This window comes from Agelaius tricolor, unplaced genomic scaffold (assembly GCF_023055355.1).
Source record: "Agelaius tricolor isolate 1412-34295 unplaced genomic scaffold, bAgeTri1.0.p SCAF_1, whole genome shotgun sequence".
NCBI classification, from domain to species: Eukaryota; Metazoa; Chordata; class Aves; order Passeriformes; family Icteridae; genus Agelaius; species Agelaius tricolor.
In genome coordinates, this window is record NW_027269261.1 from 81,261,115 (window position 1) to 81,281,351 (window position 20,237).

The 20,237-nt window shown below is 39.7% G+C and overlaps 1 long non-coding RNA gene across 1 annotated transcript in view; it reads left to right on the plus strand.

Moving 5' to 3' along the window:
- LOC139592059 (uncharacterized) overlaps positions 1–20,237 on the plus strand; it is an 81,463-nt gene that overhangs the window by 35,874 nt on the left and 25,352 nt on the right. The window contains exon 2 of the long non-coding RNA XR_011679889.1: positions 9,922–10,061. This is a non-coding gene — a long non-coding RNA (uncharacterized lncRNA). The remainder of the gene's footprint in view (positions 1–9,921; positions 10,062–20,237) is intronic.

Sequence of the window (20,237 nt, forward strand, 5' to 3'; positions counted from 1 at the left end):
GCCAGTGCCATTGTTTAAACAATTTTTTGACAAATATGACAGTCCAGAACCTCAGGTCCTCTAGTTTTTTAAAACCTTTCTCAGGCTGTTTATCCTTGTAACAATTATATAAGCCAAATACATAAGCCAAATGTGTTGGTTCCAGTACAGTACCAGCACTTGCTGAGAGACAGTAGATCCAATGGTCCTGTAATTTGCTCAGTGACTCTTTAAATACAGGATGCTGGCTCACAGCAGTGCTGCAAGAGAAACAGATAGTGTAAGTTGTTAGACATCAAATTCTGGTACTTTTGGAAAGAAGCTGGGTTTGCCAGTTATGGGGAGTTCTCCAAAAGGAATTTGAGAATTTTGTGATCATGTGTTTCAGGTTTGCTCAACATTTTGAGGCAAGTGTAAATCACTTCTAAGTAAGCTGTGACGAATGAAATGTTCCTAATTACAAGCTGCTAGCCAATCTTTACACTATTTTTGCCTTAGTACTGCTTAAATTTCTGCAGCATGTTTTATAGACAAGAAAGTATGACTAAGTACCTGCAACATCAGTAGACTCATGTAGGAATAACAGTGAGAAGAAGCAGAACTAACTCCTCTGGTTGAATATGTTAAATATTTCTTGGATCAGAGGTGAGAAATTGGGAATCGCAGCCCAAATCTGGGTGATCAGCCACTTCAGATATTTTCCACCAGCTTGGCAGAGAGGCCAGGGACTTAATAGAGGTAGAGTGTGAACTACACTGGTTTCCTGAGATGGCTCCATTTCTTGAGGTTTATGGGCAAAATTGTGACTAATGAGAAATGCGTGTCCTGCTGGAGCACAGCTGCTGGGCTCACTGGATGAGTGAAGACCTGCAGGCCATTTTTCAGTTGCAAGATTTTAATGGTGTCAAACACTGGATTTTAAATCAGCTTTTCAAAAAGCAGCAAAAAACGCACATGCAAATTGCTGATCTTGGTTGATCTTGGGACCCATTTTCCTGTGACAGCTGGGGCCATCTTAGAAGAAAGCAAAAATAACAATGCGATAAAAACGTTTCTCTAGACCTTTGTAGTTGGTGAGAGAGGATGTTCAGTTTACCCCAGATAGTGGCCATAATGCACAAACAGCAGGGCTCGTGTGTGCTATTTTCTGATGTGTGGTTCAGGAGGCTGACCACCAGCTGCTGCTCATGAGGTGGGACAGCCACACTCGGAGCGTTGGGCAGATACACATCTAGGCTCTGCCACTGGGAGCCAAAGATGTGTGGCTGCAGCCACCCAGTGAACCTATCTCTGATGTTGCTCTTGCTCATCTCTGACAGTTGTACTGAGGCCCTACATCTGCAATGAGCAGGATTTTTGGTTCAATATTTAAATGTCTTTGAAATGGGGCTATAATGTGAAAGAGGAACTAGAGTTCTTCACTGTTCATGCAAAAGAGTACTTGGAGAATTGGAAGATTTTTTTATACTTACAGGGTCACTTACTTTATTATAGATACATCATATTTGTATCATAGAGTCACTTTATTAGCTGACACATCAACCCTGTTCAGTCTCACTAACTTGTAGTCTGTTTTGAAAGTAGAAATGAAGCCAGGAATACCAGCAGCGGTAAGGACTCAGACAGGACTTTGCTGTGTCAAACTGGTGTTGTTTGGCATTTCACCTTGAACTGGCTGGTGAGAATTTTAAAAGTGGAGATATTAGTCAGCATCACAGTTATGGTATGCTGCATTTTCACTGCCATGTTTTTTTCATGAAAGGTGGCTTTTCTGTACCTACAACTGGAAAGCATTCATTCCCTATGTGGCTACAAATATTGTATCTGGAGACTGTGCCTTTAACAAATAATTACCTTTTCATAATAGGCACAATAGATAGAGAAGGTCTGCTTGGGCAGGCAGGCCTTTGCTTCTACACAGAGGTAGTCTACCTTTTTGCAACTGAATCATAATATTTACTTGTGTGTTCAAGTGAAATGCCCAATGCAGGATTTCTAAATCCAGAATTAGAATTCAAGGGTTCCTGATTATCGTTCCTTTTTCACTTGAATTGTTTTTTACACCATTTCCTAAAAATCTTGCTAAAAAAAAAGGAAACAAAACCCAACCACCTCCCAACCTTTTACTGCACTGATATTTGTGGAAGAAAAGCTGCAAAAACACTTTATGCAGAGCATATGAAAGGGAAATGGTTTTAATTTTTAACCATAATATTTTACTTTCCTGAAATTTGTATTCTCTCTTGGAGGTTCTGTAGAAGGAACGAAAATCTGTAACCCTTTTGCTAGCATTATTTGGAATATCGTCTACATTTTCTATAATTACAAATGTCTTTGATACATTGAGGAAAGAATTTATTGGAACAACATGTTCAGTTAAATTATGAATATTTTGGCTTGTGCCATATCCCAATTCTGTTGTATTTGCCTATTTTTTTCATGCACATAACATTCCTATTAACTTCCTATGTCATTATATTCTCTGCTTCCCACAGTAGAATAGGCTTTCCTTACTTCTTTTAATTGCACTAGTGAGCAAAATGTGCTAAAAATGTACGTGTGTGTGTGTGTGTGTGTGTGTGTGTGTGTGCCCGTGTGGCGTCCGGTGTTTACACTTGTACTGGACATTTCACTCCCAGCCTTTTCCATCCTGGATGCTTTATGTGGTCAGCTGTGGCTCTGCAAACCTGGCCAGCGCCCTGTGGGAAGGCATGAATAGCCCTTGTTGTGCAGCACACCTGTGTTCTGTGCACAGCTGTTTGGTTCACAACAGGGTTGCTGTTAGCAGTTATGAAACGTTTTCACACCACCCACCCACTATCCACTGGCTTATAACATTTGCTGGCACTTCTGTCCGGCTTGAACTTGTTTTTTGTTTTGGTTATTTTTTTTTTTTTTTTTAATTTAAAGGACACCAGGATACTTTATGCATAGGAATAACAAGCCAAATTGGCAAGGCACCTTATTAAAAATATTCCCTCTCTCCTATGTCAAAGATTGCTCTTTTTTTGCCTGTGGTAAATCTCCAACTATAAGAAAAAAAAATGTTGCTATTTATTTTGCTATTTTTATATAGTTTACTATTTTAATTTTTTTTTCCTAGTTATCAGACAGTTTTGTGCTGGCCCAAATTTAAAGAAGCTGGAACATTACTTTTTTTTTTCTACATATTACTTGAGATGCAGAGTCACCCATCTTGTTGTATATTTTTTCTGTATGTTACAATAGGAGGTTAAGACAGTGAGCAATAAAATTCTGCTAATGTAGCACTTTTTAAACCCCCAGAACTGATTGGATAACTTTAACTCTTCTGAGAGGAAGAAGGCTAAAAGGCTCACTTTCCTGGTACTCAAATCTTCAAAATGGAAAACTGAACTACAAGTAAAAAACTAAATACAAAATGAGGTGGCTAAGTGAAGCAGGTGCTCCATATGGAGGGGAAGAAAGACAAATTAATGTACAAACTGCCTCACTTCTATAGGAGAATGCTATTTAAATACATAGACTGGGAAGACAGCTGAACTCTTCTGTGCAGTTTTATCAGCTGTGTTTTGTATCTCTCCATGACACAGTATGTGGCTCTTTTCTGAAAGCAGGACAATGTGTTTTGACAGCCCTTGGCAGTGAGAGCAACAGTGAGAAAAGCAAACCAAAGTAATTCAAATTAACACGAGTTGGCTGTTGCAAAGCTGGTCCATCCAAATTATTTCCCATTAATAGAGAACCTCAGATATTTTAAGATGCAACATAGCCAACTGGGTTAGAAGCACTGTGCTAATGCTGCCCACCGTGCTGCCGCCTATGGAGAACTCCACTTTCCTTTGGTAAGGAAATCTATTGGGGCATTTAGCCCTAGTCCTGTTTGACAAGGTAAACAGGTCTTATATTGAGCTTTATGTAGGGTCTGCTGGGAAAGCAGCATCAAGCAGAGAGGCAAATCTCAATTAAAATTGCTTTGGGTAACCTTGACCATTTTTGTCAGGGATGGTTTGCATGGGAATTTTTTGTTTTCATAGATTACATGTGTGTTTGTTTATTTTGCCACAACTGCTGATGGTTTTTATTTTTTAAACACTTTAATGCTGATCAGAAGGCAAAATATTGAGAATTTCCTATACCTTGTTTTCTAAACACTTTCTAATTCAAAAGAGGTAAAAGTCTTAGAATCAAAGATTTTCTGCTCAAGCTAGAGCAATTTTCATGAGGTTCAGTCCTGCTGACTTTATTCAAATATGACTGGTTTGAGGAATTCAAAGAGGTCTAGAAAAGAAAAGTGTTTAAAGGGCATCAAAGCTGAAAAATCTGGCTTTTGTCATTCATGTCCACTTTTGGCCTTGCAGGACTATAATTTCCTTTCATATTCCTTTGCTGATGGTAAAAACGTGCTATTTTTTGAGATGTACAAATCTGTGACCCATCTCTCTGTTTTGTGTGCCGAAAGTTACTTCCCTGCACGTTCTGACTTCCTAAGAGTACTCCTTTTACTTAAGATCCTTTCATTTTTCTTCTCTTCTGAAGAGGCACTTGCCTTCCCCCACCTTGTCACCAAATAAACCTTAATTTAGAAAATTCAAAGTATCTGTTGTTTTCTTCTTATTCCCACACCTGCCCACATTCTACTTCTCATATCCAGTGCCTTCCCACTCTCTTTTCCAGCTGGAAGACCTCCTCTTCCCATAGTAGTAAAACTCCCTTATGAGTTATGAGTAGGAAATTAACCTTCCACCAGTACTTTATTAGTGTACCAGTACACTAATAAAATCTATTATCTGTGCTGTGCCCTGTGAAGAAGAAATTGTTGCAGATGCAAGAAATTAAGTGATTTGCCCAAGGTCATCAAGAAAGTTAATGGATAAATTAAGAGCAAATCTCGTGGATCCTAATTTGGGCTGTGGAAGCTGTAATAGCAATGGTGAGGAGGGTAGAAAGTCCAGGCAGATGATTTGCACTTCTTACTTACGGCCAAATATGACACAAATAGAGGCAAACCCTATTCCCAATGAGGAGAGGCGGGAGAGTGGGACATAATTCAAGCTATTTAGATTCTGCTATTTAGCATTTGCCGATCACTAATGTGATATTTGCAAAGTATAATATTTTCTAACAGCTGTAAGAACAAGAGAGCCTAAAATTTCTCCCTATACATAATATCCATGAAATTGCATTGAATATTGTAATGATGTGTTATGCTGCCATTAGCTCCCCGTGAATACCTAATTTGGAAGGTTAATGAAATTGACAAATGTGTGTACTGTATGTGCATTGTCAGTACTAGTTAATGGCAACTCTCACATTTTTATTTGGAAAATTATATAAAACTGAAAGCGACAATTACTGTAACTTCATCTTTTTTGGAATCTAGCAGAGTGTGCAGTTTATTTAAATAGGGTTGTATGTGTTTTAAATTTGTATACCATCATATGAAGTCCTTTGCTCATCATGTGATTATATACTTAATTTTTGCATGAATGAATGCGTGTATTGTGGTCTTTTACAGCATATTGGGCCAATTTTTTTGCTTTTTTTATGTGTATTCCACACTAAAATACCATAAGTCCTTGTCTTCCTGTTGGCTCAACAGTGCTTGATTACAAAACTCGTGCCAGTTAATTCAAAGAGACATCACACATTCAAAATGAATTTCCCCAGGCAAGGAAAGTATGCTAGAGCACAAAGAAAGAGTACGCTCTTGTATTTTGTGAACATGGTCACTTGCAGCTGCTGCTGCTTCAATATATGAATTTGATGAGATCCTTGAAGTTTGGCCCCTAATTATTTCTGTGGCTTTAGAGGGTGCTTCTTTAGGTCAAGGTCACATTTTTAGGTGTATAGAGTCCAATTTGATTTCTTCTTTTGGTTTAAAGCTGTTCAATTAGACAGTTTCACATAGTGAATGATCCCTTATGGTCCTGGAGATTTCAGTTTCATCTCCTGGGAAGTGAGAAGACACATTCTGGTAATCCTCTGTGATGCACCACAGAATGGATAATGTTGCCACATCTGAGCCTTGCAGGCTAGAAAAGAGTGTATGGATGGAGTGATAGCTGCACAGCCCACTTCCCCTGTTACTTAATTTTTGGGCATCTCTTCAACTCCTTGTGGAGTTTCTTCTGGGGAAGCAGGTGTCGCAGAGGAGGGCGGCTGCCCTGAGGAGACCATATGTGTCACTTCCAAGAACAAAGCAATCTTTTAAACCCAGCACTATATTGAGCCTGTGAGTCATGAATCTTCAGATCAATAACCAAAATGTTTTTAAATGTGGGGGCAGCCCCAAACAGAGTGACTCAGCACGGCAGTTCCACATTCAGCGTCCCTGGTGCAGGGTCTGGTTTCAGATAACTGGTCATGGAGCGGGGCCAGGTGATGTGTGGGGGCTGAGGTGCTGATAAGGCCCAGCTGAGCAGGGTTTGCTTTTCAGTGCTCACTACACCTGCTTGGGGTCAGCTTCAGGCAGGAGCTGTGCTCTTGGGCTGTGTGAGGGTCAGCAGCCCCTCTGACTTTCTGGCATTTTTTATAAGGTGACTTGGAGTTGCTGAGGCTTAAGACATTCTTAGGCTTAGATTCTGCTGTGGCCTTCTCCCCTTTTTTCATGTTGTGTTAATAAATATATGTCACATCTGCTGGAAGAATACATCTATTCAGATCCTCCAATGCAGATGCTGCAGATTCCTGTAGCCTAAAACTCTGAAGAACTATTAAATGCTTGTCCTTCTCACACTTGACAACAAAGACTCTTTCTACTTTTGGTCCAGGCCTGATGGCCATGTCACATCAGGCTCATGGTAACATGGGAGAAGCTGGAGTGTATTAATCATCCCACAGACCTCTACCCCAAAAGCACAGATCATGCTTTTATGTTAACATCAGCTGTGATTGTCTATCTATATGCTGATTTGAAGTAAGAAATTTGGAGCCTGGAAAAGCTTCACACTGAGATTTGTCTTGATAAGTGGGAGTGTTTTGCTCCTCTGTGGATTAATGATTTACTGATAGCTCAGTAAAGGATAAGAGATATTTGCACCTGGCCTACTGAAGGGAGATTTGCATTTGAAAATGTTAGGCCAGTAAATTATTCAGGGAGATGACATTGAAGCCAGCACCTGAATGAAGGGAGGGAGATGAATTTGAATGAACCTTTGTGCAAAACTCCAAGACAGAGTACAAAGTTATAAGTTAGCCTTCTTCCTTGGCTGCAAGTTCCCTTCTGTGAATATATATATTTGTGATGGAGGGTGTACACCAGCTCTGAGACAATGTCCCTGTGGGTCAGATGTGGTTTAGATCTTGTTTGGCAGTTAGATACAAAGTGAGACAAGAAGGAAAGAGATGATGGTGGGCCTCTTGGACTTGATTTTAGAGAAAGTTTTCTTTCCTTTTTGCTAGCCATATGTTAAAAATCTCTACAACTCTGTTGCTTATTTTGGATTTTATAAATGAGTATTTTTCCTTGCTTTTGACTTGGCTTATGTAGAGGATGATTTCTAATGTTGGCTAGCATAAAAGCCCTATTCTGAAAACTGGTATATAGGCACAGTGTAGTAACATCAAAGTCCTCATATCTCCCATATCAACAGAAATTGATATCTGGGACAGAAAGGCAGCTGTTAAAGTAGGAAAACTATACTAATATAAAATATTTTGTTGATCAGCGCAAGGCAGGGGGGTCTTGTGCCCACACAGGGGGACAAAAAGTACGTTGAACCTCAAGTTTTATGTTCCTTTCCAGGGCTTTGGGGGGCCCAGAAAAAGCAGTTGACATGCTCTAGCTTTCCTTGAAGAGCTCTGGCTCTTGTATATAGAAAGATATTTGGCAGTTCCTGCAAGCTGGAGCATATTTGATAGGTATATGCATTCTTCTGTTCTTTTCTGACCAATGTGCTTCTGTACTATGTGTGTGCTAGAGGGAGATAGATAAAATTTCTGCTGATGGATCAGATTTCCTTCAAGGTCAAGAACTAAAGTTATGTACTTTTAACTCATGAAATTGAAGGAACTCAGGGAAAGAAAGTAATAATGAGGAAATGTTTCAAATTAAATGATTTTTCCTCAAGAGATGTAATAGGGCCACCAAATTTTTTCAGCTTTTAGACATTTCAAGCAGAAGAGGAAGAAAATGAATGGTGAGTAACACTGAGAGATGATGAGGCAAGGACACCATAGGGAATTGGCCCAGAAGTGGCAGGGGACTCCTTAGGCTGGGAATGAAGGAGTTTTACCGTCCAGGGCTTGTTCCATCACCTCCAGCAATGATTCCTTCTAGGAAACTTATTCCCATCCTAAGGGTAACAGGTGTGGGGCCCTGACTCCTCAAAGAACACTGACTTTGTCAACATCTAAGATACTGCCAAGAGAAAGGAAACCTCTCTAGAAGAATGATCACTTTCATTAAACAGAAAAAAATTCTGCTGGAAATTTCGCTATAAGCAGAGAGTGTCTACACATAGAAGTAGGACAAAATGAAAGTGAGTAACATAGGAGAAAATTCTCCTAATATCGGTGGAACATAACAGAGGTCACATCTATCAAACAACTCTAATTAATTATTGATTCATTATGATGTATTTCAACATTCAGTGAAAAAACTCTCACTGACTTCAAAAGATGCCAAGCTGAACTCAGTGAAGGATAAAATAATCCCCATGTCATTTAGCCAGTAACATTTTGAGAACAAAAGTTTAATTTGCTTTCTAACAAAAACCACCAGGTATAACACACAGAGTCATTTATTTTCTAATAAGACCCACCAGATGTAACACAAAGAGAACCATGTTATAACTCTCCTTTCTTCAGCTTGAGACACACCATTAGTGAATGTGTGAATGTGTGATACTTGAGGTGTAAGAAATGATACTACACTAGAAGGGGCAAAAATTAGAGTTCACAGCTCTGGGAAGGGCAATTATTCTGTTGCTTCTTGAATGTATTTTTTTCAGCATATTTTCCTAAAATGACTGTACTATTAATTAAAAAAAAAAGAGACAGGATGCTATTTCTGTGACTGTGGTTAGCTCATGCCATAGCTCTGCCTATGCAGCTGTGTCCCAAGCTAGAAGGAAACAATGCTTTGGCACTCAAAAGCAAAGAGTCCTGATTAAAAAACTCATGGTTTAACCTATGGCTTGCTAACCTTTGGTTTTAAATGTAAGGGGGAAATACCTTACCATTATAGTTTTATTGAATCAATTGGATACAGTTAAAAGACCATTGTTTTTGATGTGAATTTGTGTTGTGGTACCTTCTAACTGGGAGGTAAAAATTGAAATATTGCTTCTATCTGAGGTTGGGGCCAGAAATCCTACTAAATCCAACCTATCCATATTTCTCTGCTAATCTTATGCTTTTGCATCTGATGAACTACAACTCAGGATATTTAGCTTTGTTCAGACACTGACAGTATGGGACTTTTTGTGGCTTTCATGGTTCTTCTGATCTTTTATCTATTTGATTAAATGTATGTTACTCATAATACCCAGCTTAAAAATGTCCCTCTATTTCTTCCATGAGTAGGTTTGTCATAGTTGAGCTGGAATTTCTGCCAGGTAGAAGTACCCTATCCATTGTCTACTCCAAAATGGTTTAGACTGTGTGGAATTAACTTTCCATTACCACCATCCAGGGTTAGCAGTGTCTTTCACGATCCCTTTTCTTCCTTGTTACCCTGGTATAAAATCATCTTTTTGGATCATACACGAGGAATCCAGGTGTCACAGAAGTCAGAACAGAATTGCCAAAGACATAGAGGAGACTGACAGCACTCCCTGTTGGGGCTCAAGTCCTTGCCATAGTGTTGTGTGTCACATCCTGTCTGAGCTGGTGTCCAGTGTGTAAAAGCTGGAAATAAATAACTGCTTATCCCAATCTCTTTCTTTCCTATGTGGGCTCTGTGGGTTTTGCTCACTATGCTAGCTGAACTTTGCTGAACTAATCTGTTATTGTTTTCAGGACAATGATTGCTGTCTGAACAGGTTGGCCCTGTAGGTTTCAAGGCAGCTGCGTGGGATACAGGCAGCGTGTGGAATACAGGGCCTGAAGGAGATGCTCAGCACCCAGCATTACAGGATTCTGCTTTTTTCTTGACTTTGGTGAGTCTGTCTGGGTGAATGAGGCTTACCTGTGGGAGTTGTAAAGTATGTTGCTAAGTTTATTTTTGGTGTTTCTTTAAAAAATCTTCTGTGCCTGTTGCCAAACATAAGACGTTTGTTTTCAGACTCTAACTTCTCAGGTAAAGCTGTCATGTTTATTCTGACTCACTACATCAACACATAAACATGAGGTCTTTGTTTACATTTATTGCTCTTTGTGTATCTTTATATAGCCTGGAAACATTTTTTCAAGGCTTTTATTAATTTCCAATGTATGAAAGAATGAGGGAAAAAAGTGTCACTATACAGCCTAATCTGAGAAGTTGTGTTTGAGCTATGTGTTGGCTGTGACACAGTAGGATACAGTTAAACCTGAGGCAGGTTTGGGTTTGCATTTTCTGGTGTAACTAACAACCTTGCTTTGACCATCACTTGACATTAAAAATAATTTTCCACTTTTCAACATGAAAGCCTTGAGTAATCCCTGAAATGAGTCTTGCCTGTGTAGTGCATTTGAGGAATGGTTTGGGGCAGGTTAGCTTGCATTCACAGGTTCTATAATTTATCATCCACTTTGCAGTGCTTTAATGTACTAACGTTTTCACAGGCTGCAGACAGTGGCTCTCTGCTCAGATTAACCACAAGCTCATTCTGCCTCACCACAGTTTGACCTCTCTGATGAGCAGCACGTTAATGTGTTTGCAGATTGTGTATGTATATTTGGCTATAGATGTGTCAAGACATGCACAGCACAGAAATTGTTTTTATTTTTAAATGTGTTTGGTTTTGACCGTGACTTGGCCGGTCATTTATTGCTGGTAAATGATTTTTGTGGTGTCAGATAGTCAGTTGTGGAGTGCTGTTAAATATTGGCCCGTTGTTTTCAAAAAACCAAAGATTATTTATGGAGGGTGTTACAGAATGAGGTCAGAAAAGACCTTGCTAGGTCATCTAGTCCTGCTGTGTTGCCTTAAGGTGAGTAGTCTGAACCAGTTAGTCCTCCCAATGTCTGCTCCAGCTCACTTCTGGTATCTTGTCCTTGTCCCTGCTGTCTGACTGTGGGTGCTCAGCATGCTGTGACTCACATTTTACTGGAATAGACCTCTGTTTATTTCACAAAGGTCAGCTGCAGGCTTGTGGAAACCAGATGAACTCTCCTGCTCCATCTCCTTCACTAGGGACGTAGAGAGAGGCAGAGCAGGCAGCTGAAGGTCAGGACTGAGCTAGAACAGCTGAAGCTCTCTGCTGTGGCACCTGCATTCACATCCTTGACCTGGGGTTGTAATTGCTGAGTTTGGGCACCTGCTTCTCATCTGCACTAGGTCCTTCACATGGAGGCTGAGGCTGTTCTGAAGTGAGGAGCAAGCTGATATTGCCATCCATTAAATTAGTACCTGCAAGCAGCCCCTATGACTGGATAAATGACCAGATGTTTGAGGGAGACTGTAACATGCCACAGGAATGTGTGTTCTCACCCAAGGCACCAGCCACTCAGAGTCTTTGCCATGCACTGCAAGGCTGGCACCTCCAGAGGAGGATGGGATCTCTCACCAGATCAGTGCTGGTGAGGTATGTGGTTACTTCCAAATGCTCTTGCAGCTCTCTCCATCCTTAGTAACCTCTCTACACTGAAACATGCGGGGCTGTTGTTGGCAGTACTTTCTCCCAGTGAATGATGAGCAGGAGGAAAACCTGTCTGTCCATCTTGCCAGCCTGTCACAGAGTGCCAGGTGGGCTGCATTCAGTTGCTGTGCTGTGTGGTGCCCAGCCCCACCAGGGTCTGTGGGGAGGTTGGGCTGAGGCTAAGGCAGGCTTAAAGATATACCCCTTAGACACTACCTTCTTATCCAGCCTGGTTTTTAATTTTCATTGCTGTAGTTTCAAAGGAGTTCGTCCAAGTGCTCAAAGAGCACTCCCAGGAGCTCCTTCAGGGGTTTCAGATGGTTAATTTTTGAAGAGCACTTTCTACTCACTTTGAAATGAGACATGCAAAGGTAATGTGCTCCTCTTCCTTTCTGTCTGTTTTTCCCCAGCATGTAGAAACTTGTTATCGGTTTCACTGTGCAGATGTAAAACTATATCTTGAGCAACCTCTATCAATGTGACAGAGAGGGTTTTTTTCAAGTGTTTACTGAGAACATATTATGTTTTAGTGTCTCTGTCATAAATACCTTTTTGTTAATCTTTCACCCTCACTAAATCTATTACAAGCTTTAATCAACCTTTCTAAGCAGTAATAAAATGTTATCAGCGGTTGGCAAAGATTATAAGTGACAGACCCTAATGTTTTCTAATGATTGTCATTATTTAAAAGGTTGTTTGTAGTTTTACGGAAAAATAATTAGATCTATCACATACATTTGAAGAGAGGGGAGTGTAACTCCTTGGATAGTTTACTCTCAAGAAGTGTAATTTGTAAATAATTACTTAAAAAGAAATAAACCAACAAGCTAGAGCTGAATTAAAATTCAAGATCTATTTAGGCAAATGCAGGCAGAAGAGAGCATGCTTTATGCTTAAAAGGCAAGATATTCCCCAGGTGAATACATACAGTTCAAATTTTTCACCTACAGGTCAACAAGACCTGAAGTCTGAATTTCTAAGTCTACAGCACCTTCTTTATCATCTTGCTACATTGTCACACACATAAAAATAGGCTTTGTGAAACTATTACCTTGTATTATGCAAATTATTTTTCCTTTTTAGAAACAGTCAATACTGTTTTACTTAGATGACATGTTTCTACAACTGGAGAAGTGAAAGGTTTGAAATAAATGAAGGTGAGAATTTCTTGGTCTCCTTAAAGTTTAAACATTTTGGGTGGGTTTCTGTAAATTTGTTTTATTTTGTTTTGTTTGTTTAGGTTTGGTTTATAAGGGAATATCATCCAAACACTATATTCTGGATGAATTTCAGTATTGATGTACTAAAACAAGATACATTTCCATGAATTTTCAATGCTGTGCCTATCTTTTAGTTCTTACTGTCTTGATCCAGGTTGTTGTTGAATCTGGAGAAGATGCAGCCCCAGGCTTAGCACAAGATAAATTTGGTATGTGCTCCACACATGCTGTTCAGTCAGCTGTCCCACACCGCCTGTCTCATCTACCTATGCCCTGTGAGACAGCAGCTTCCTGCCTCCAGGTTCTGCTGTGTCCCTGAAGCCACAGAAGTTTTTACTGCACCCCTGGTACAGCCCTTGGGCTTTAAGAGGACCACAGGCAGGATCTATTCTTGGGCAGCAGTCCAATGGCATCTTCTTCCCTTTTTGTTTTCCCTCCTGTTGTATGACCCCCAGATGTGTGCCAGTAGAGAAAGGCCACCTATGAAGCAGCACAGCAAATACTCAGAGTGAATATATCTACAGTACTCCCTGAAACTTGCTTGTGCCACAAAACTGAAATCCTCACCAGCACCAGGCAGGGAATGTTTTATAGTTTAATGTTGTTTCATGCCCAGTGAATGCTCACTGCTGACCTGCTTTCAGAGGGTGTAAAAAACATCTGTGCAGGTGTTTAGGTCTTGTGGATGTGTTCCCAGAAGCAAGCACACATGCACACACAACCACACCCCTTCAATCCTTAGGCTAAGTGATCAGTTTAAGCACAAGTGTGGGCCAAATCAGATTAGTGTAACTGAGCTGGACCTTAGCTTTGCAGTTGCAGACCTCATCCTCAGTCTGCTTTTAAGCCTCAAAACTGAAGCTCATTGCCCAGTACACCCTTTTCCCTCATATCCATTTTCCTATTGCTCAGCATGTGGATCAGCTATGCACTCAAAATGCACTTGCAAATGATTATTAATTTCTGTGTATTTTTTGAAAAGCTTGGTTTATTTCTTGTGGTGGGTTTCTGTTAGCCAGTGTAGATGTTGACTCTTTATTCCTGTCATCACCTCTTAGACATTTCCAGAGTGTTATGCTGACTGCCATTTTTTGTCTCTAGTGATCTGTGTTTCTGCATATCCCAGAAACTTTCTTGTTTAACTCTGTTAACAGAGTAACTTTCTTGTTTAACTCTGTTAAGAAAAAGAATGGAATGTTTAAAAAAATTAAGCTGATTTTTAGCTCCTTAGTAAACACTACATGGTGAATTTTTTCTAAGCAAACTAGACATTTTTAGCAATTTATTTCCTTACTCAAACTCCCCATTACTCTGGAAAAGGATGTGCATCCTAAAATTTTTATAAAGTAAGCAGAAAACCCAACTCAAAAGGACTGGCAGTGTTTAAAGTTAGCATTTGCAGTATATCTTCAAGAAGCAGCAGCAATGTTTAAATGGGAAATGCCAGACTATAAATTCTTTTTCAGCTAGATTATATGCAGTACAAGTGTTGACTTTCAATTTATACCTTTGATATGACTCATTGAATGCTCTGATTCTTAGTTTATTTGTCCTGTCTTCAGCAAAATGAATTGAATATAGGGTTATCCAACCATGATGCGTTGTCTCTGTGCCTCAGATGTTATATTGGTGAAATCTTAGTGTCTGGCACTATCTAAGAGGAGTATAAAAATTTGATTTGGTCTGCAGCCAGTTTTCCTCCCACTCTGGAACAATGATGGAACATCTGGAGAACGCTGTATTCATTAACCCAAATCCTGAACACTTCACATAATACCTGATCCTGTAAGAATCTGCTTAGTTTTCCAGCCTGTGCAATTTGTGCTGCATGCAGCTAGAGCATATTTAGTCAAAGGACCTTGTCTCTTACATTTTTGAGCTTTTATGTGACATTATGTTTTGTCATAATTGATGATAACAAGATTCCCATTTGTTTTCTGATTTTAAATGCCAGTTATTTGCATGGTGGCTCACTCTATTCTCTCTCCTCCAGAAATTTCTCTTTATTTGTCATTTGTATTTTCAGCTGGAGACCTTGGGGTTTTATTTTACCCAGGGTCTCAGCTGAAGCCATATGCCAAGAGGCCTCTTAACTTTCGTGAGGATGGATCTTGGAATATCAGACTGGCACAATGTGCCACCTTTATTGTTTTTCCTGCTTTCATAATCTCCCCTTCTCACAGTGACAGATGCACACCAGTATTGTGGCTGTCAGAATAGCCATTTTCCTCCTGGGGTTTGATGCTGTGCTCTGGCCAGCTGCTGTGGGGTATACAAAAGGGATGCAGTTGGTACATCCCAAGGTTTGAATATCCCCTGTGATTTTACATTCTGTGCTTGCCTAAGAAAGGGATTGTGTTTATGTCTTCTCATGACCTCAGATCCTCTGCATGGATTTGACTTTTGATGAGACTAAATAAAGCTAAACTCCTTAACTCTTTTTTTAAAATGACTGTCCTAATGCAAAACATGGGAGCTCATCTGTCGGTTGTAGGAAAGGAGGAAGGAAGCAGTGGTTAGAGAACGCTGGAACTTTTTTCTCTCTTTATGCTATAGGTGGGATCTGTGCTTGACTTTGTGCAAGTCACACAGGCTGAAATCCAAAAAATACTTATGCACCTAAATCCCACCGTGGGTTTTAGCCACCTGGATAGGAGAAAGGCCCAAATTTAAAAAAAAACCCGAAGGTTTTCAGAGCACCTCATCTGCAAAATGAACATGGAGGCTCATAGTTTTCTTCAACAGGCTGTCATGAGAACAGATGTACTATGTTTGTAACACGTAAGCCACTCATCTCTATTAAGGCCAAATGCTGAATCAGAAGGACATAAAAGTCTATGTTATCCCACTGCCCACCTTTTCTTCTGATGTTTTTAAAATGTATCATTTGCTGGTAGGATTTGGCAGAAATGGAAGAGGGTTTGGGACCAAACCTGAAAATTCTATCTCTGCATTTTATCGATATAGCCTCCAAAGGTTTATGTAAAAACAACTCAGACGGGCCACTCTTCAAGGCCTTGACATCAGTATTGCTGATAGAGTTAAGGCCATTAGCTGGGTGCCATCAAATAAAATACTTAGTATCTCACATCTTCAAAGCAATGTACAAATATTAACTAATTAATCTTCAAAATAGCCTTACCTCCACACCCCACAGTCAACCCTGATTAAAAAGTAAGTATTCCTCCTGCACATGTAATCAAGGCTCAGAGCTTTATGCTCTAAGAGTGTAATTGACTTGTTCCTTGTTTGTGATTTTGATAAACAATTCAGAGTAGTTCAAAGGATGCAGAGCCAGAGGGAAGGTCAGTAGCAGTGTTCAGGTATGGAGTGGGAAGTGCTTCCTCCCCAGACATCATCAATATTTCTGGACTTTAGCTTTCTTTTCACTTTGATATGAGAGAGAAAATATTTATGGTACAAAATGCTGTGCCTAGCAAGCCTGAACTATAGTGACAAGAATGGTATTTTACCATACTTTTTTAGGACCTAAAATTTCAGCTTGCCATTGCTCAGTGTTTTTATTGGTGTGCAGAAGTGTACCACAAGTCAGTCCACTTGCTTTGCTTCTTTCCTGAGAGTGGACCTATCACTGGACCTGTCCAGTTACAAAGTGTAATATTGAAATTGATGGCTAGTGCAAAATTAGGGGAAATTTCTGTAATTTAAAAAGGTATTAGTAACCCATCTCAGATGAGGTTCTGTCTGTGGGTCATTGCAGGGAAGGGGAGGATTCAGGATCTACAATCCACTTACAAATCTGTGGGATCAGTCAGCTGGAGGATCAAGATACTGCAACAATTTGCTACCCTTGTCCTTATCCTTGATTTTAGAGCCTGGGTACTCTGTCTGCTGAACCTTAGACTTTTTCTTTTACTGCAGATTCATGTTGATATCTTGTCTGGCTGAGATCTGAGACTTAAAAGATGCCTTTTTTTGTTTGCTTGAGAGCACAGTCCTCTTGAATTGAGGAGAAGGTTGCTTTGTTCACTCTGTTGCAGCATCTGGTTAGTTCTTTTCTACTTCATGCTTTAAGGATAAACATTTCAGGTGCTGAAGTCTATTACTGCTGGGGATCAGAGATTATTGTTGTGCATGAATTTAAAAAAAAGTCTCAAGTCAGGCAGTTGAAAATTGTGTAGCTGAGTTGGTGGGGATGGATAACTGCATCAAGAGATGAAATGTACTTTTGTATGCAGCAAGTTTAGGCAACAGCATAGTTGCATTGTGACCATGGTGTTCGGTCTTTGGAGGGCTTGGCTTGGGACTGTGAATTACCTTTGCAGTGCCTTTATCAGCAAAATGCTGCGTACTTGCTAGCCCAATAGTGTTCTGATTGTCTAGACACATAAAGCACCATGTATATCTTCTTTAAAAACCAGAGTTTTAAAGATCACAAAGCATTTCTAGTAATGAATAATATTTATAGAAAACCCAGTAACTTGGAACGCTTGATAAGGTATTAAAATATGCTGCATGAAATTCAGGTGTGGTTGGTTAAAAGAGTTAAAAATAATGGATTCTTGCTGTGCCCAAATTGAGTTTAGTTTGAAAGGTATGCCTGGTCCTGCTTTTGAATATTAAAAATTCAACATTTGTCACATAACCACTTCAGCTCAGTTCAGCACACCTGGGTGCACGCCACAGTGGGATTAACTCTGATTTAATCACTAAGGAAAGTGGTCTTTTCAGGTCAGGACTGAGGTCATGATTAGACTGTAGATAGAAAATTATTCCTTCTCTCTCTGAATCATGCTTATTTACAGTATCAGGTGGTGTTCACTTATGTCTCCTGATTTCATCATTGAAATGCTAATACTCATTCATCAGTGTCACTGATACTCCATGTGTGTGTGGGAGCATGTTTTATATTCTCCAATAGGCATTGCAATATCATTTTCAAAGGTAGACCTTTGTTAATACATTTAGGTAGCTCTATATATTTAATTAGGTCAATGGCTTCAGTGGACATTAGGTTTCCATCCACTGTAATAATATTTAGCCTTTGTATTTCGCTTGTCTTTAGTGAAGCCAGAAGGTGCATATGTAATGGTCTAAGAAATTGTAAAGCATAAATAAAACATAAATTCTTATCTTTGTGTTGAAATGTTAAATGTTCACATGTCATAAACCTCCATGTAGCAAGGATGCTCCAACAGTATGAGTGAACTGCCTGTCTACTCTGCTTCTGGTTTACATCTTCCCATAGCCTTTTCAGCAAGTAATTGATTAAAATACATATATTTGACAAGGACAGCATTCTTATTAGAAATTAGATAAATATTTTGAGATAAAATATTGGAAACAAGTTGAAAAGCAGCAGAAGGTAATAGCTGTAAAATCTTTTAATCCTTTCTATCTCCTTGCTATCAGTTTCCTGGATCTGTTTTGGTATAGAAATATCCAGAGGCTCTGTCTCTCACAGCTCCTCTACTCCTGCAGACTATTACATCAAAAATAGATGTTCATTTCACTCAGCTCTTCGAATGTGTCCTAGTATCAGCTTGGTGATTCTCACCTGAGGATTTAACATCCTCTGCAAGTGCTAGAGACAAGCTGGATGTGATATGGAGACAGGTTATAGTGTGTTTCTTCCACTGGCCTACTCATCTGCATACAGAATGTAACTGATTTTCACTGGCATTTCAGGATTTTGAGACATGGTGCACTCATCAAATTATATTCGATTCCAAGCTGACATGTGAGGTTAATCACTACCAAGTACCTTTGTAGAGGGATGTCTCAAAAAGTGTGTAGCTCCAGGCAAAGTGGAAGTGGGATGTATTATGGAACCTGGATAAAGATAATATCAAAATTTATTAAAACTGTGGCTAGAAATAGTAAGGATGCAAGAAAACCAGGGCTTCAGCAACAATGTCCATGAAAATGGAAGATAAATTGGGGGAGAACTTGGTAGACCATAGATGAGTGCACTGTGACTGCTCAAAGTCTAAGCTCATTTTCTAGACATACTTAGCAGTCTTCAGAGAGACATAAGCACTGCTGGGGCATGATTGGTGTCACCCTGAGGCTGACATCTGATTTCAGATTAGTGGAGCCTCTGTTCCTCTCTAATGACTGGAGTCTAGCCTGCTGCATCAGGCACAAACACTTTATAAACAATCAGAAATAGGTGAGGTGATTTGTGCTCTGATCATGCTGGAGACACACCACATGATTTTCACCTATTCCACTGTGAAGGGAGGGTCTGAAAGAGCTGTTTTGTGCTGGTAAATAAAAAAGGAGAGAAACCCTTCACAAAAGGCCAGGTGGGTTTTCACAGTATCTGGAATACAGCAACATGAACTTCCCAACAAACAGTGCAGTGTATTTTCTTTTTATTGACATCAAAGAGATTTTGCTGCTGCATCTGGTGAGGGAGGGTACAGAGCTGGGACCAGAATTTCCATTTTGGAGCCCTTATTAACCTCCTTTTGGAACAGGTGAAGAGCAGAGTGCAGGTGTCACTGCAGAAATAAATCCTACATTAAATACTGCACGTGTATCTTTGCATTAGTCCTGCTCACATATACTTGAGGAACAATGTGTGTGTTGAACTCTGTGCTTTTTCTTAGGCAAAAACCAGTAATTTGGGCACTCATGTCTACCTCAAGCACCATGAACACCCAATAGAAAACATAATCCAGTTTTGTCATCCAAATCAGAAAGAATATTTTTTTAAAGCTGGCAGAAAAAATGTTCTTGGTTTGTGAGTATACAGTTGTTTGAAGGGTATTTGATAACAGGAGACTTGTTTTTCTTCCTTCCCCAATCTTTAGTTTCTGTAATGGATTTTCTGCTCACATGTATCTTGGGCTCATCTGAGCCAGGGTCAGCAGTAAGCACTTAGAGCAGCATGGCTGCAGTGCCACTGAAAGCCTTCCTGCAGCTCTTTCCTGACATCACAACAATGCATTGCACTGAGTCAGGAACTGCTGGTGTTTCAAAGGTGCTCAGTGCTTTAATTTTCATTGCCTGATCATTTGCTAAAAAAAAAAAAAATAAATTACAAACCATTCTGTTTTGCAATTGGAAAACCTTTTTCAAGTGGAGCCATGTGTTCCTGGGGTGCTTGGAGGAGTAGCTAGCCCTCTCTTTGTTTATAGACACGTATTCAGCTGATATGAATCTCCTTCCACATTTAACACTATCACAGCTTAAGTAGTGTTCCAGAGTAAGGCTCTGTAATCAGGCAGCACAGTTTGCTTTGTGCCTAAGAATGGGGAAGAGTACCTGTGCTCTACTGGAATCTCTCCTCAATATTGTCAAGGGTAATCTCTTTAAAGATATCATTATTGTACAAGGCAAAAATCAGTCATCAAATTAATTGTCA